This window comes from Cryptomeria japonica, chromosome 7 (assembly GCF_030272615.1).
Source record: "Cryptomeria japonica chromosome 7, Sugi_1.0, whole genome shotgun sequence".
Lineage (NCBI taxonomy): Eukaryota > Viridiplantae > Streptophyta > Pinopsida > Cupressales > Cupressaceae > Cryptomeria > Cryptomeria japonica.
The window spans coordinates 89,635,289-89,650,319 of NC_081411.1; positions in this window are offsets into that span (position 1 = coordinate 89,635,289).

The window sequence follows — 15,031 nt, forward strand, 5'->3', positions numbered from 1 at the left end:
TGTCATGTTGCTCTTCATTGTTATGGGAGAGAGTTTGGCATAAGTATGGCTATGCGCCTAGACTTTCGGTGCAGGGCAGACACACATGTTGTGAGTATACATGCAGAAGTCATGGGTTATGGTGAACTTCACAGCCCAAAACGGATCTTGCGGGTGAGAAGCCAAGCAAGACTTTGGCTAAGTTGGGTGTTGAAAGCTGAAGAGGCCCAAACCCTTAATCCAATTTAGGGGATAGTTTTCAAAACTCATGTAGCGTGCCTTAGCCATGGCGGAGTTTTGAAGAAAATTGATGCGCAACTGTAATGTTGAATTCTAAAGCATACAGTATTTTCGAAATCTCACCAAATTTACTTTTGAAAAAACAGTTGGAAATCCAAATTTACCAAGAGGGTTCCGAATTTTTAAAATTTATAACTGTCATTTCGAAAATCTAAATTTACTCAATAGTTTTGTTTGTGAACAAGAGTCAATAGTGTGGAGCAAAAGCTGAAAACCGTACCTCGATTATCCTCTGCAAGAGAAATTGCTGATGATTTCAGTAGTCGTCTTTTGTTGCGTTGCGAATCCTCTCGATGATTTTTACCATCTTCTACCGTTGCGCATAAATTTGCTTCTGATGGGTTAAGATTTGATAATGTAAGTGGATGGTGGGAGTCATTGTTACACTTGTTGATTCGAGTCGAGAGAAGCAAGAGATAGTGTAACTACCATCGGCAGCGAGCACAGAAAGCAAGCTGGCATTTTTCGGGCCAAAAATGATCTTTCCGAGCTCAAAATGATGTATCATTATTTTATTTTATTTTCTAAGTAATGTATCATTATTTTATCTTATTTTATAAACAGAAAAAGAAAAAAAACGTTGGGAAAAATACGATGGGGCAATCAGAAAAAATCGAAAAACAGGAGAAAATTCAATTTAATGAAGACACCAATGCACACCATACTATAAAAGCTTTTAGCACAGTTTATAGAGCAGGGATTAATTGAAAGCTGAGAGTTGAAAACATTATTTCATTACAATAATAGATTTAATAACTATTGTAATGATAAAAGGGAGAATGTGAAAGTGTTTATTTCAACAAGAAAAATTGATCCCTATCGTAGTTTTCCCTGCTCTTGCGTTATATCGTAGTTTTCCCTGAAATTGCGTTGAATATCATAGCAAGGCTGCTCCCAAGAAGAAGCCTTGTTACATTGAGGACTGTGCGGAAAGAATGGAACGAAATGCTGTCCTCATATGCTTCCATGCAGAGAATTTATCCAAACATAAATCTTTCTTACGCCTCTGCTTTTTTATTTCAATTCCATCAGTTTAACTCTCAGGTGAGATACATTCATGGGTGATGGAAGGAAGTGGAGACATTTGTAAAGTCGGTGAATATTCTTATACCATAGAATTAGTATGCATTTGTATCAAGGTCCTTACTTTTACATTTACGGAAGTGTGCACATAGGGATGTAGCTTGTAGGAGAAATTCCACCTTTTGTAGTCATATCTTGCTGTTACACTCCACATTCGGTGGGTTATCCACCCCTTGTGGAATATTATATTATTTCTCCTACCTACCCCTACTTTTTCTTACCTACCCTTGTTTCTCATTGAGCCACATGTCATGATTGTGTGCTCACATATCCATATGGCCTTGCCTATATAAGAAGGCCCATATTCATCGTATTGGTTAATCCAGTTGATTATTTGTATGTTGATGACAATACAGTTTGTTCTTGTCATACTTTTGTCTTTCTTTTGTGCTTTTCATTGTGCCCTTGGTCTTGGCAAAATCTCACATGGTATTAGAGCCATTGGGGCTTTCATTGATCGGTTTTGGGAGACATCTTGGAAAGCTTCAATTTTTAGATATGAGGTACTGTGCATTGTGGAGGCATCCTAGCACATTTTCGACCTCACTATTATGTTTGGAAGGCGGTTTCCATAAAAATCAAGTATAAACTCGACCTATTTTGATGAAAGTCAAATTTTGAGTGTGGAGAAATTTTTTGCCCATTTAAGGCGGTATAGTACAAATTTTTCGAAAGACATTTGAAAAACAAATTATTTCGAAAAAAAAGGGGGCAAAATTTTTTTTTGGAAGTATTTAAAAAAAAAAAAAGAGAGAAATATCTATTTTTGGTGGGGTTTTTTAACCCCACCCCCTAGCAGTCCGTACTGTAGTGTGTCCAGAAACTAGGGGACCCACTACTGAAATTGCCACTATCTTCAGTCTTCCACCGGAACTATCTTCCCAATAGCCCGACGTCGGCCACCGACCGCTCTCTATAGTAGCTCCACCTGTCGGTCGCTCTCCGTGTAGCTGTCTCTCACACTCTAGTCACCCTGCACACCGCCGGCAAGACTTTTTTGGCCCCACAAGCTGCATTCACCAATGACCCCAACTATTCCATCCTTGGCGGCCCCCTTAGTTTGTTGGCCACCGCTCCGGCACCCCGACCACCGACTTCGGCCACTGCTCCGGCACCCCAACCACCTGCTTCGGCCGTCGCTCCGGCCACCGACTCTGACTACCCCACTTGGCACCAACTCCGACATAGCCCACCAGTAACCGGCCACTGGCCACTAGCCACCCATCGACCCAGTCGATGTTAAACCTCGGACTACTATGCCCGCCACGTGGCAGGAGGCCACTGGCCCGTGGAAAACCTTCTGACACGTCATCGCCTTTTTCGTATGGTCAACCAAGGGGTGCGACAACCATTTTGATGGTCATACAGCTATCAAATTTAACATAGTGCTTTGCTAACGTCAACCTGCATTAGCATTTTAAAAAAAAAATTTAGGCCCCTCTTCGTTGAGTAGTTTGATTTTTTGGATCAACTTTGGAGGCTCATAACTTGCTCAATTGTTCTCCTTTTTGGGTGCAATTTTTTTTTATTTGGGCTAACTTTTCGTGCTCTCCGTAGTGGTGAGGTTATTTCTGATTTTGGTGCAAAGGTTTTTTAGAATTTTTGGATTCTCTCAGCTATGCCTGTCCAATCCTCAATTTTGCAACTTCTAAAAGCTTTGTTTGGCTTCATACGACCTCCTTTTCAAGTGCCATTTTTTTGAAAGTGCATAATTTTTTGTCTACTTTGATAATCCTTGATCAGTTTGCAAATATTTTGAGTCGATATTGTACTTTCAGATATTGGTCCTTATTGGCCTACTTGGTACTTGTAATTTGCTTGGATCTTAATTTAGATCTCTTGCATTGTTAGTTTGAGTCTCTTTTGGCCTCATTGAGGTAGTTGTAAAGTTGAAAACAGAAGTCCACTTTTCTATTTTTTGCAAGTGGCCCATTGTACACGCACTAAGTATAAAGTGTCAAATCATCATTTTTTTGGGGGGGGTTCTTTGATTGAGTGAATTTGGGGGGTTGTCTTGTGTGAGTTTTCCTCTCTTTCATTGTGCTCTTTCATTTTTTGTTTCCATGAGTCATCATAAATTTCCACCTTTAACTCCACATAATTATGCATCTTGGAAAATTAAAACATGGAGCAAATTAACGAAAAAAGGACTCATGCATTACATAGATGGAATAAAAGTAGCACCACCAAATCCTAAGGCTAATCCTAATGCTCAGTTAGAATGGTTCACTAAATATTGCATGGCTCTTGGAACTTTGCTTAAGTATGTATCAGATGACCTCATTTTTCACATTGAGAAGTGTTCTACAATCAAAGAGGCTTGGGAAATGTTTCAGAAATCATATGGTCAAGTTGATGAAATCAGAGGTTACAAGATTGACAATGAGCTCCCCAACTTGGAACTCAAGAGTTTTGATACAATCCAAGATTATGTCACCAAAGCAAATAAGCTAAGAGCTAAGCTTAAGGATTGTGGAATTGACAAAAAGGATACTTAGTTCATATTCAACTTGTTGGACAAGCTTGCACCTAAATATGCAGGATTTTTTTCTATCTTGCAAACTCATCATTTGATAGTGGGGAGTTCCTACACTATGTCTACATTTGATGCTTTCACAAAAATATTGATATTAGAACAATCTAAGTTGTTGAACATGGGGATTCTCAAGTCTTCAAAGTCCAAGGCTTTGGTGGCTAATCAAGGGAATCAAAGGAGTCAAGGAAAAGATTCCAACAAGAAGAAAAATGAATCTAAGTCAAAGACACAACAGAAAAAAGGACTCCACCTAAGAAGGATAAACCAACTTTTGCTTATTGCAAGAAGTATGGTCATGATGAGCATCGATGCCACACCAAGCAAGTTGATGAGTTGACAAATCTTCTTAAGAAAAATAACATCAACTTGCCATCGGCCTACAATAAGAAGGATTCATCTCCCGCCTCTTCCTCATAGTCTAAGAGAAAAGGGAAAGCATTTGTGGCTACAATCAAGTTCTTCACAGTAGTGGATACTTGATTCGGGTTCCTCTTATCACATGGGTTCTACAAAGGAGAAGTTTTCTTCATTGGAGCCATCAAATGTACCTCACATTTACATAGGTGATGATACACAAGTTGCAATTGAAGGAAAATGTTCAGGTGACATGGATGATGGAACATTTGAGAATGTTCTTTATGTTCCTAACTTGTCTACCAATCTTCTCTCTATCTACAAAATCACTCACTATGGGAATGGGAAAAAGGTTGAGTTTACACCTGATTCAGTTGTGGTAAAGGAACTTGATAATGATGCCTTGGTAGTAGTGGGACAAGTCAATGATAACTCAAGACTTTATTCATTCTCCCACTTTGTGCCAAGTTATCCTTCTAGAGCCTTGCTTACTCATTCAAATTCAGAAAGTAAGCTATGATATGAGTGGTTTGCTCACCTCAACTACGAGATCTCTAGTAGCTCAACACTAAAGACATGGTCACAAGTCTACCTTGAATCAGTTTTTGAGAGGGTGTATGTTTAGGATGTTCCATGGGCAAGCATCCTGAGAAGATTTATAAAGGGAAAGTTTGGAGAGATTTGTAAGGTCTTCAACTTGTTCACAGCAATGTAGAAGGTCTATTTCCACCACCTCCATTTAGTAAGGCCTGCTATGTCCTCACCTTCATTGATGACTACTCCCACTTCACTTGGGTCTACTTTCTTATTTTTAAGAGTGAAGTCTTTGACATATTTCAAGACTTCAAGGCTCATGTGGAGAAGCAATCAGGGAAAGTGGTCAAGATTCCTCGCACAGATAATGGAAGGGAATATGTGAACCAAAGACTTGAGGATTTTTGAACATTTGAGGGGATTGATCTTCGGCATTCTGTTGCTTACACTCCACAACAAAACAAAGTTGCAGAGCGCAAGAATAGAACTCTCAAAGAAATGGCTAGCTATATGATATATCCACATTCTCTTGATCCCGCCTTTTGGGAAGAGGTTATCAGTTGTGCCACATACATCCAAAATCGGGTTCCTCACAAAGCTTTGATAGGTATTACTCTTTTTGAGGCTTGGTTTGGTAGGAAATTGATTGTGAGACATTTCAAAGTCTTTGGGTGTCTCGCATGGGCTTGTATTGCTCCATAGAAATGCAAGGTATTGGAACCTCAGAGTAGGCCTTGTATTTTTGTTGGATATCCTGAGGGTGTTAAGGCATATCGATTGATGGATCTCGAGACACACAATGTGTTTATTGAGAGGAGTGTTCATTTTGAGGAAAACTCTCCTAGCTTAGCCTCTTTACCTCCTCCACCTTCCTCAATTGTGGATAGTGATGTGATTGATTTAGATGATGAGACTCGTTCAACTCCGACTCACAGGGATACACCTCCACAGGGTCCACTTGCATTTGAGGGGCCTCATTCTCCAACTCCACCTAGACCTCATTGGGCTCGACAGACACTTGAGTTAACAAGTTCTCTTGTTGGGGTCCTTGAGATACACAGAGGACTCAATCACAACATCAGGACCTTCCACTTGAATTCATTGCTACTACTTCTGATCCACAGACATTTCAGGAAGCATCAGGGGTTCCCGAGTGGGACCAAGCTATGCAGGAAGAGTATAGTTCCTTGATGAGGAACAACACATGCGAGTTAGTCCCTCTCCCTAAGATGAGGAAGATGGTTCAGTGTAAGTGGATCTATCAGACCAAGTTTGTAATGGATGGTAGTGTGGTTAAGTATAAGGCTCGACTTGTTGCAAATGGTTTCTCTTAGGTTCCAGGTGTTGAATATACTGGGACCTTTGTGCCTATCACCAAGATGAACTCCATTCGCTTAACACTTGCTATTTCTGTAACTCAGGGTTGGGCTGTATATTAGATGGATGAGAGGAGTGCTTTTCTTCATGGGGATGTTGATGAGGAGATTTATATGGAGCCATAGGATTTCATCCAAGATTCTTCCTTGGTTTGCAGACTAAGGAAATCTCTCTATGGCCTTAAGAAGGTCCCTAGGGCTTGGTACACCAAGATGGATTCCTTTCCTCTTTCAGCACGGTTCACCAAGTGTCATTCTGATCCGATGGTCTACATTTTGTGATAGGATGAATCACACTTGATACTTGTGCTCTATGTTGATGATTTGATCATTACAGGGTGCACCGCATCCATCATTAGCTGTGTAAAATCTACTTTCCATGACATATTTTCTATGACTAACTTGGGTCTTTTGCACTACTTTCTTGGGATAGAGATTTCATAGTCATCTTTCGGGATTACTCTTTCATAGCCCATGTATTCTCTTGATCTACTTTCATGCTTTCATATGGCTGATTGTAAGCTTGCATCGACTCCCTTTCTTTTAGGAGTCAAGCTTGAGGCTAGGTGTTCTTCTCCTCCAGTTGATGCCACGTCGTATTGTCAACTTATAACTAGTCTCATCTACATGACTCACACATGCCCTGATATTTTATTTGCGGCTGGCATGGTTTCCCACTTCATGCTGGAACCACATGAGATTCATTAGAAATCCGACAAACACATCCTTCATTACATCTAGGGTACACATCATTATGGGATTCACTATGCAGCAAGCACAGGACTTCGTTTGGTTGGTTACACAGACTCCGATTGGGCTGGCGATCTTGATGATCATAAGTTTACTTCAGGTTACAACTTCCACCTTGGTTCGGGCCCCATTTGTTGGTAGAGAAAGAAGTAGCATGCTATTGCTCTCTCTTTAACTAAGGGTGAGTATAGAGGGTCTATTAACGCAAAAACTGAGACCATTTGGCTTCAGCATATTCTCACAGAGTTTGCATTCACCACTCCATGACTGCCAATCCTACATTGTGACAATCAGAGTGCAATTGCCATCTCGAAGAACCCAGTCCAACATTAGCGGATGAAACACATCGGGATCCATATGCACTACATCCGAGAGCTAATTTAGGAGCAAGTCATTTATTTGCAGTATTGTCCTACAATGGAGTAGGTTGCAGACATATTGACCAAACCTTTCACCTAGAGTAAGTTCCAGTAGTTGCAAGCTCTCTTGGGGGTGTGGGATGTCTCATTATGGGGTGTTAGCTGACTTCTCGTTCCTCTCTTATGGGGGGGACTTTTTCCTCTTTGAGGTTTTGTCCTTCTTCTTTGAGAGTCTTTTGTACATTCATCTCTCTTTTTGGGGGGAATTTTTTCCGACTGGGCTTTCTCCCTTTCTTTGTTTGTGAGAGATAACATTGCATAGGGATCCATCTTGTATTGTTGACTTGAGTCTTCATTACCCTAAGTTTCACTTAAGGGGGAGTGTTGGTGTAATTATTTATTCTTATAGGATATAATTACACTTTACTTAGGTTAACTTAGAAATAATGCATCTTATAATAGTTTGGATATGAGACACTTAGGGAAGTGTGCACATAGGGATGTAGCTTATAGGAGAAATTCTGCCTTTTGTGGTCTTATCTTGCTATTACGCTCCACATTCGGTGGGTCATCCACCTCTTGTGGAATATTATATTATTTCTCCTACCTACCCTTATTTCTCATTAACCCACATGTCATGATTGTGTTCTCACATATCCATATGGCGCTACCTATATAAGAAGGCCCATATTCATTGTATTATCCAATTGATCATTTGTAAATTGATGAGAATACAGTTGGTTCTTGTTATACTTTTGTCTCTATTTTGTTCTTTTCATTGTGCCCTTGGTCTTGGCAAAATCTCACAGAATGGTCTTGGCAAAATCTCACATAATGGTCTTGCTACACATTCCAAAAATAGTGATAATTCTCCTTATCATGGAATATGCTAAAATGAATGGGGTTAAACCTACACTAGTCCACAAAATTGAGAGCAACCCTAAACTCTCCTCTAACCCTGATGTTCATGTGGTGTCAGACACTGAATTTTAGGATGAGAAGGGGTCGGCTGAGATGACCATGTATTGGCATAATATTCATGTGTCTGATGATGACCCAAAGTATTGGCCCTTTGAGGAAGAGGATCCCCCCCAGAAAGCTACGTTAGGAACTAGTAGTAGGAGAAAAAGTAAACCCCACCCTAGATTTGTAGCTAAAAACTATAAGACCCCACCTTTCAAACCCCAAGTGATTGACCATAACAAATCCGAACAAAAAAAACATCGGGGAAGCAATGGATATAGAAGATAAAGGGGAAGAAAAGATAAAGTTGGATATACCCCTCAATGTGGACCAGATGAACCCCAAAAATAATAAAGGCGATGAAGTAGATATTGACATACTTTTAGCTAATTCCACATCTAGCCAAGAGAAGTGTTTCCATTGGGTAATTAGTGAAATTATTCTCATCAAACAAGGCATAAAATATATCATCAATACCTTCACTAATAACTCCATGCCAGATAAAACTGATAAACTTTTGAAAATGACTCACAATTTGACTGAAGATGTGAAGGTCATAAATTCTAAGTATGAAGTTAGAATTGTCAAGTTGGAGAAGGGTATGGACAAGATAAAAGGTAATCTTAGGTCTTTGGTGGATATTAGAAAAAAAAGACATGAATAACCATGTTAATGGTCCCAAAAAATTTAATGAGAAAATTATTATGCATAAACCCTAGCCGATTAGTAGCATTTTGCCATCAACTGTTAAATCTAAAAAGAAAAATTTGGATAAAAATCTACAGGGATCGAAAATTCAAGTGTCTACAAGTCCATCTTGTAGAACCAGGAGGAGGAACCAAGATAAAGGTGATAGGAGGATCATCTTGGAGGACCTCGAAGAAATCAACAAAAAATTCATTGAGAAAAAATCTGAGCTTATGGAAGCTCTTAGTTAGTTTTTTGGTAGGCTAGCCCAAGTTTTATTGTTTTTTTTTTATTTGGGCTCTGTTGGGTGTTTCCCCTATTTTTGTCTTTGTTGGGTCGCTTCGTTTCAACTATTTTGCTACTATTTAGCTATTTTGTTTTGGGATTTGGGTTTCAGGTCCCTATAAAACCCATTTTATCTTAATAAAAAAAATATAAAATCAATATTCATGTGTATTAATTTTAAAATATCTTAATCTAAACAATCCCCACTCAAAAAATTTCTACAATAAGAAAATTCTAACCCTTATAGACAAGAATAACAAAACCTAAAGAACAACGTCTCAACAATCCCTGACCAAAAAAAAAATTATAATAATAAACACTACCTTTCATAGACAAGAATAACAAAAACTAGAACACACCAATTGGTGGAGACCATCTAAACAATAAGGGTTACCATTACATCAATAATAAAAAATTATTGAAAATTATTTCAAGTTTATCCTCCATCTCCAACAAAATTTATTACAAACTTAGCTTGTGAAAGATGAAGTAACATGTATTGATAAAAATCTTGTGCACTAGAAATGAATGAATGACAAGATTGCTGGGAGAGTAAGGATGTTGCAAAGAAGAGAGAAGGTAACAAATACAACAAATTTTTAGGTGTGTCTGAATATATCATCATGACTACTGAATCCCTACAATAAAAAATGTTAGTGAATTATTTGAAACTTTATGAAGAATAAAAATCTTGTGAAAATTTGGTTTTGAAAAGGAATGATAGAAATTTGATGTAGAGGTAGGGGTTTGATTAAGATGACCATATCAACTTGTAGGGACTTCTACAACACAACATTAGGACTACTCATTTGGATACATTTACTAACCTACACCATGAGCCACTTAAAGGCTTGAATATTTAGACATGGCTTTGGATAGGGGAAAGGCTTGACTAGGCCTTATTCTATGTCTTGTGGAACAATGTGGAATTCTCATTTGTTAGCATATAATACCAATTTCCCAATCTTTAGGACTACTTTGTTTTGACTATGTAAGTATGAGGTTTCAACCCTTGATAAATGTGAAAATGCCATTAATGAATCTATCACCCCAAGATGGTCTAGGAGAACTCCTATTTCACTACCAAACACCTTTTGGAGGCTTCAAAGTGACTCCAAAAAGGAACAATCATGATTGTTAATTGGTTTACCCAAGACTATCAACTATGTTCCAAAAGGGCAGTCATCCACATTGGCCCAAAGGTTTGTTTTTTGTACCAGTCCTTGTTAGAATTGAGTCAATTTGACCCTTACACACCCTTCCCTAATATTCTCCAACCTTGTGGGGTCAAATTTTCTCATTAACCTTCACAAACTCAGCCTTTTATCCACCATTTAGCTTGATGCATGATGATATCAAGCACACAGTCCATTATAAGAATGTGCAAACCAAACCTTATAGTCTTGCAACCATGGAACATGAAAATACATACAAATATCTACCATTTCATCAATTTCTAAATTTTTTTACCTATGGAATGGAGTTACATACAATATTTAAGGTTATTGGTTACTCGAACTAGGGTTCCAAACCAGTTTTAGAAAAATGCCAATAACTTTCAAAAAACATAATGAATTTATTGACACCAAAAGAAAAATAAACAAGAGTCAAGTGCTAGAGAACTCCAAGTGATCTTAGGCCATGATGAGTTTTGTACAATCTATGCAAATTGAAATAATAGAGCAAAACATAAAAAATGCAAGAAATTGGAGGTTTTCTCATTAAATAATATTGTCCTCTCTATAAATCCATCCCCTCATACAAGTTTGTACCCCAAATATATTCTTGTGTGACCAAAATATTCTTTATAACCATCCTACAAGTACCCACTAATATCTCTTAACCAACTTTTGAGAAGTTGTCACATCACAGGAAAAATTGTCATGAGAACATTGGTAATTTTTTACAACTTTCATATTTCTAGACCAATGGACCCCAAATTTTCACAAATAGGTCCAAATGAACAATAATGGCCCAAACTGGTCTTATTGACCATACACAGGTTCCTAGGGTAATCCTTCACTATACTCCCAAGGAAGAAAAAACTCGAGTTCCACTTCAATTCGGACCTACAACTATGTAACCATCTTGGGTAATGTCATTCTCTTACATCCATGTGGCATACTCATGGGAAGACCATTCCATTTGTCCAGGTACTAGAAATAAGTCTTTTTTCTTGTCTTTTTGAGCTCTTTTGTGTTAATTGTGACCTCTAACTCCAAAGGCTGGCTGGGTGGAAGATGATGAATACTAAGAGGGGGGGTGAATTAGTATACCCAAAAACTTAAACAATCTCTTATGTAGTTTAACTGCAGACCGGTGTAGCAGATTAAACAATAAATAGGTTAATACATAAACAATCCAAGTAGCAAATAAAGCATTCACCCACAAAAGCACAATTACCATAACACAAGATGTTTTGACGTGGAAACCCAAATGGGAAAAGCCACGGTGAGTAAAACTCACAAGTCAATTATCTACAGAATAGTAATCAGACCGGTTAAGGTCAGACTGGTAAAAGTCTTACAATGTTCTTCACCAGAAGAAATCCTGTTAGGAATTTAGATCTCTGTTAGGAGATAAGTCCTATTAAAGACTACCCATTAGAGGATTTCAGATTCACAACTGTGAACCACCTTGATAGAGGATTTACAAAGGCTTGGCTGAGCCTACCCGGTTAAGGGTTTTAGAATTATCAAAGATATGAGTAATCAATAAGTGAATGATCTATACCATAGCATAATATTCTTATTTAGATCCTTGATAGCTTCTTGTTAATGCATTTCAACATTACTTCAGTCTTCTATATCTGTACTCTTTATCTCTTCACACAGACCTAATCTTCTCTTCAATGTTCACACATAATAACTTTCTATTCTCTATATCCAAAACCTAGACATGATGTCCTTATAAAGGAATCTGATTTCATGTCGGTCTTATAAGATTAGACTACAGTTTCCTAGGTATAGGGCATCTAGACACATTTGGTAACATGACACAAAAACACTGCCAAAGCATCGGTGGATGATAACTCATCACACATTACAGTAATACCGGTTGGTAACTCATCACATACCAGTTGTTAACTCATCACATATATACTGGTTAATACAATATACCGATGACCGATTGTTAAAAATGAAGACTAGAAACTCATAGTGTTTTGATAAAAAATTAACCACCACTCGTGTCCTTCTACCACTTCGTGTCTTCACACCACTTGGATCTTCATACCGCTTGGGGTCTTTAGTCAATCTGTGACTAGTAAAACATCTTCTGCAAAATACTGATAGTCTAAAGACTATACATTTAATGACATACAATACCAGTTGGAACAACTATCGGTTGAGCATAACTCATACATCAAATAAGTGTGTGTCCATCAATGACAATCACAACTAAACATCATCAAAATACCAACAATGTCCCCCTTTGGCATTTTTGGCAACACTTAGGAAAATTTTGATATCTAAGTGGTTTACAAAAATGATGCCATAATCAAAATTACTCCCCCTAAGCATATATACTACTCCCTTTTAAAAAAAAATAAGTATGTGCATAAAATGGTAACATTGACCAAAGCACCAAAATTTTAATATATACTAATCCCCATTTTCCAACAATGACAAAATAATGCTAAGTATCCCTTTTTGCATAGAATAAAAATAGAGTAGATGTTCATGACAATAAGGAATGAAATTTCTCAAAAACAGATTTAAAGTTTTGCACAAAAGTCTTCATGTCCGATGTCCATGACTCAAGTAGTGAGGTAGCAATCTCACTTTTAGTCTTCATCTGGAATGCCAGTTCTTCCATTTCATCATTGGTTCTCATTTCTTGATTTACTGTAATAGCTTCTAGATTGAGAAAACATCTATGTAGAACCTACAACTTTGGCAATAGGAGCAGTTGAAGCTATTGCAACTCTTGAGTCCGGTTGCTGATTTCTAAGTCCATCTTGGCAATCTGATGCTAAAGATGATGAACAGTTTGTCCATATACAGTGAATTGATCATAAGGCATCTTGAAGTTGCAGATATATTTATGTAACTCTGATTGGAGTTGAGCCTTCTATTTGAGCACATCTTCACAAAACAGATAAGGTTGGCAAATTTCACCCAACAAGAGGTTACCCTCACCCATAGCAACACTTATATCATCCTTCTACTTCAGTAGTTGTGTCTTGTGTTCATTCATTTGCTTTACTAAGGAAATATTGAGTTCCTTTTCATGGTTCTTCCTTGTAGTGGCTTGAGTAACATCCTCCAAGCATTTTACCTAGTCCTCCACTACGGTACAAAGAATTTTTAGCTTGGATAGAGAGGAGTTGGTACTAGAGAGGCTAGTACCAGGAATTAGACTGGTAAGGGTGTCAATAGCAAATTGATAGACATCCTATTATTTGTTGATTGAGTCACACATGCAAGAGTTAGATCAATAGGATTGGTGGAATCAATCTTCTTGGTTTGATCATTGGTTACCTTAGGAGTCTACCCTCCTTCTTTGGCCTTGATCTCTAATTGTTTTCTCTTCTCTTCTTCTTGATCGTCTTCCTTCTTCTTCTTTTCTTCCTCCTTCTTCCTTTCTTCTTCCTTCCTCTTTTCTTCTTCTTTCCTCTTTACTTCTTCTTTCATCTTCTTTCTCTGTGTGCTATTTCTCTTTCTCTGCTTCAAAGTCTAAGGCATCAACATCAATAGGGTCATTTTGTTCTGTCACTCTTTCACCTTGATTGTCAAATACCTCATCTAGTTTGACTGAGGATATGCCAGGTTGTATTTGAGCCTTCCTAGTAGCTTCAAATACTTGATGCATTTTGATAGTAGCTTTATCCTGTATAAGTGTATCCTTTTCAACTTCAGAGGTTTTACCTTCTAGTAGCTAAAGTCTTCTTCTTCACATGAAGAAAATGCCTTTGTAATTATCCATGATTTCAAACAATTCAGAGTTAGAGGCATCTGGAAAATGTTGAGCTAAAACCTTCTCCCTGATGTCTTTCTCCTTTTCTATGGAAATGCACCATTTGTTGTTCAAAGAATCATATAAAGAATTTGTAGTAACAGATTTGATCTCAAAAGGTGACCGATCATTAATACATAAATATTTAATGACCTCCTATTCTACATCCTCTTTCTCATTATCATTAAAATCATCAAAGTATTCCTTTAAATCATCAAGCACTTTCCTCCTAATATTCTTTATTGTCCTCTGACAATGTGTCATTGGTTTATAACAAGTAATATCTATATTTACTGGTGCGAAAGTTGTTGGTACATTATTGATAGACTTTATCTTTTTGCTCGATTGCCTTGTCTTATTTATTTCAATCTCCGGTTCAGTGTCTTCTGACTCCGGTGAGAGAGTCCTGGATCTTCGCTTCCTCTCAAATACTTTTGTTGGAATAGTCTCTCATTTTTTTTTGGCTGGTGACCACTTGGTCACTTTCGGACTGGCAAATGTAATTGGTGCCCATGCCGATGGCACTGGTTTATTATTTTTCTGCTTCGGTTCCTCACTAGGTGTGATCCTCTCGAAGTAGGTATGGGTCCTTTTCTTCTTGGCATCCAGTGGTGAGGCAAGTAGGGTAGAGGCATACCCGATCAATATGTCATTCACCACTTCATACCCCATAGGATCAATGACATCCTTTCTTGGTTCCACCGCTTCCATTATATAGTGATCCATCCTTATTGTGAAGCAGATGTCATCTTCATACTTCTTCACTAAATCGCCAGATATCCTCATTCTCTGGTTCATCTTTAGTTTGAATTCATCAAAATACTTATTTAGAACCTCAGGATATGTAGTTCCTACTACTTGTAGACTCT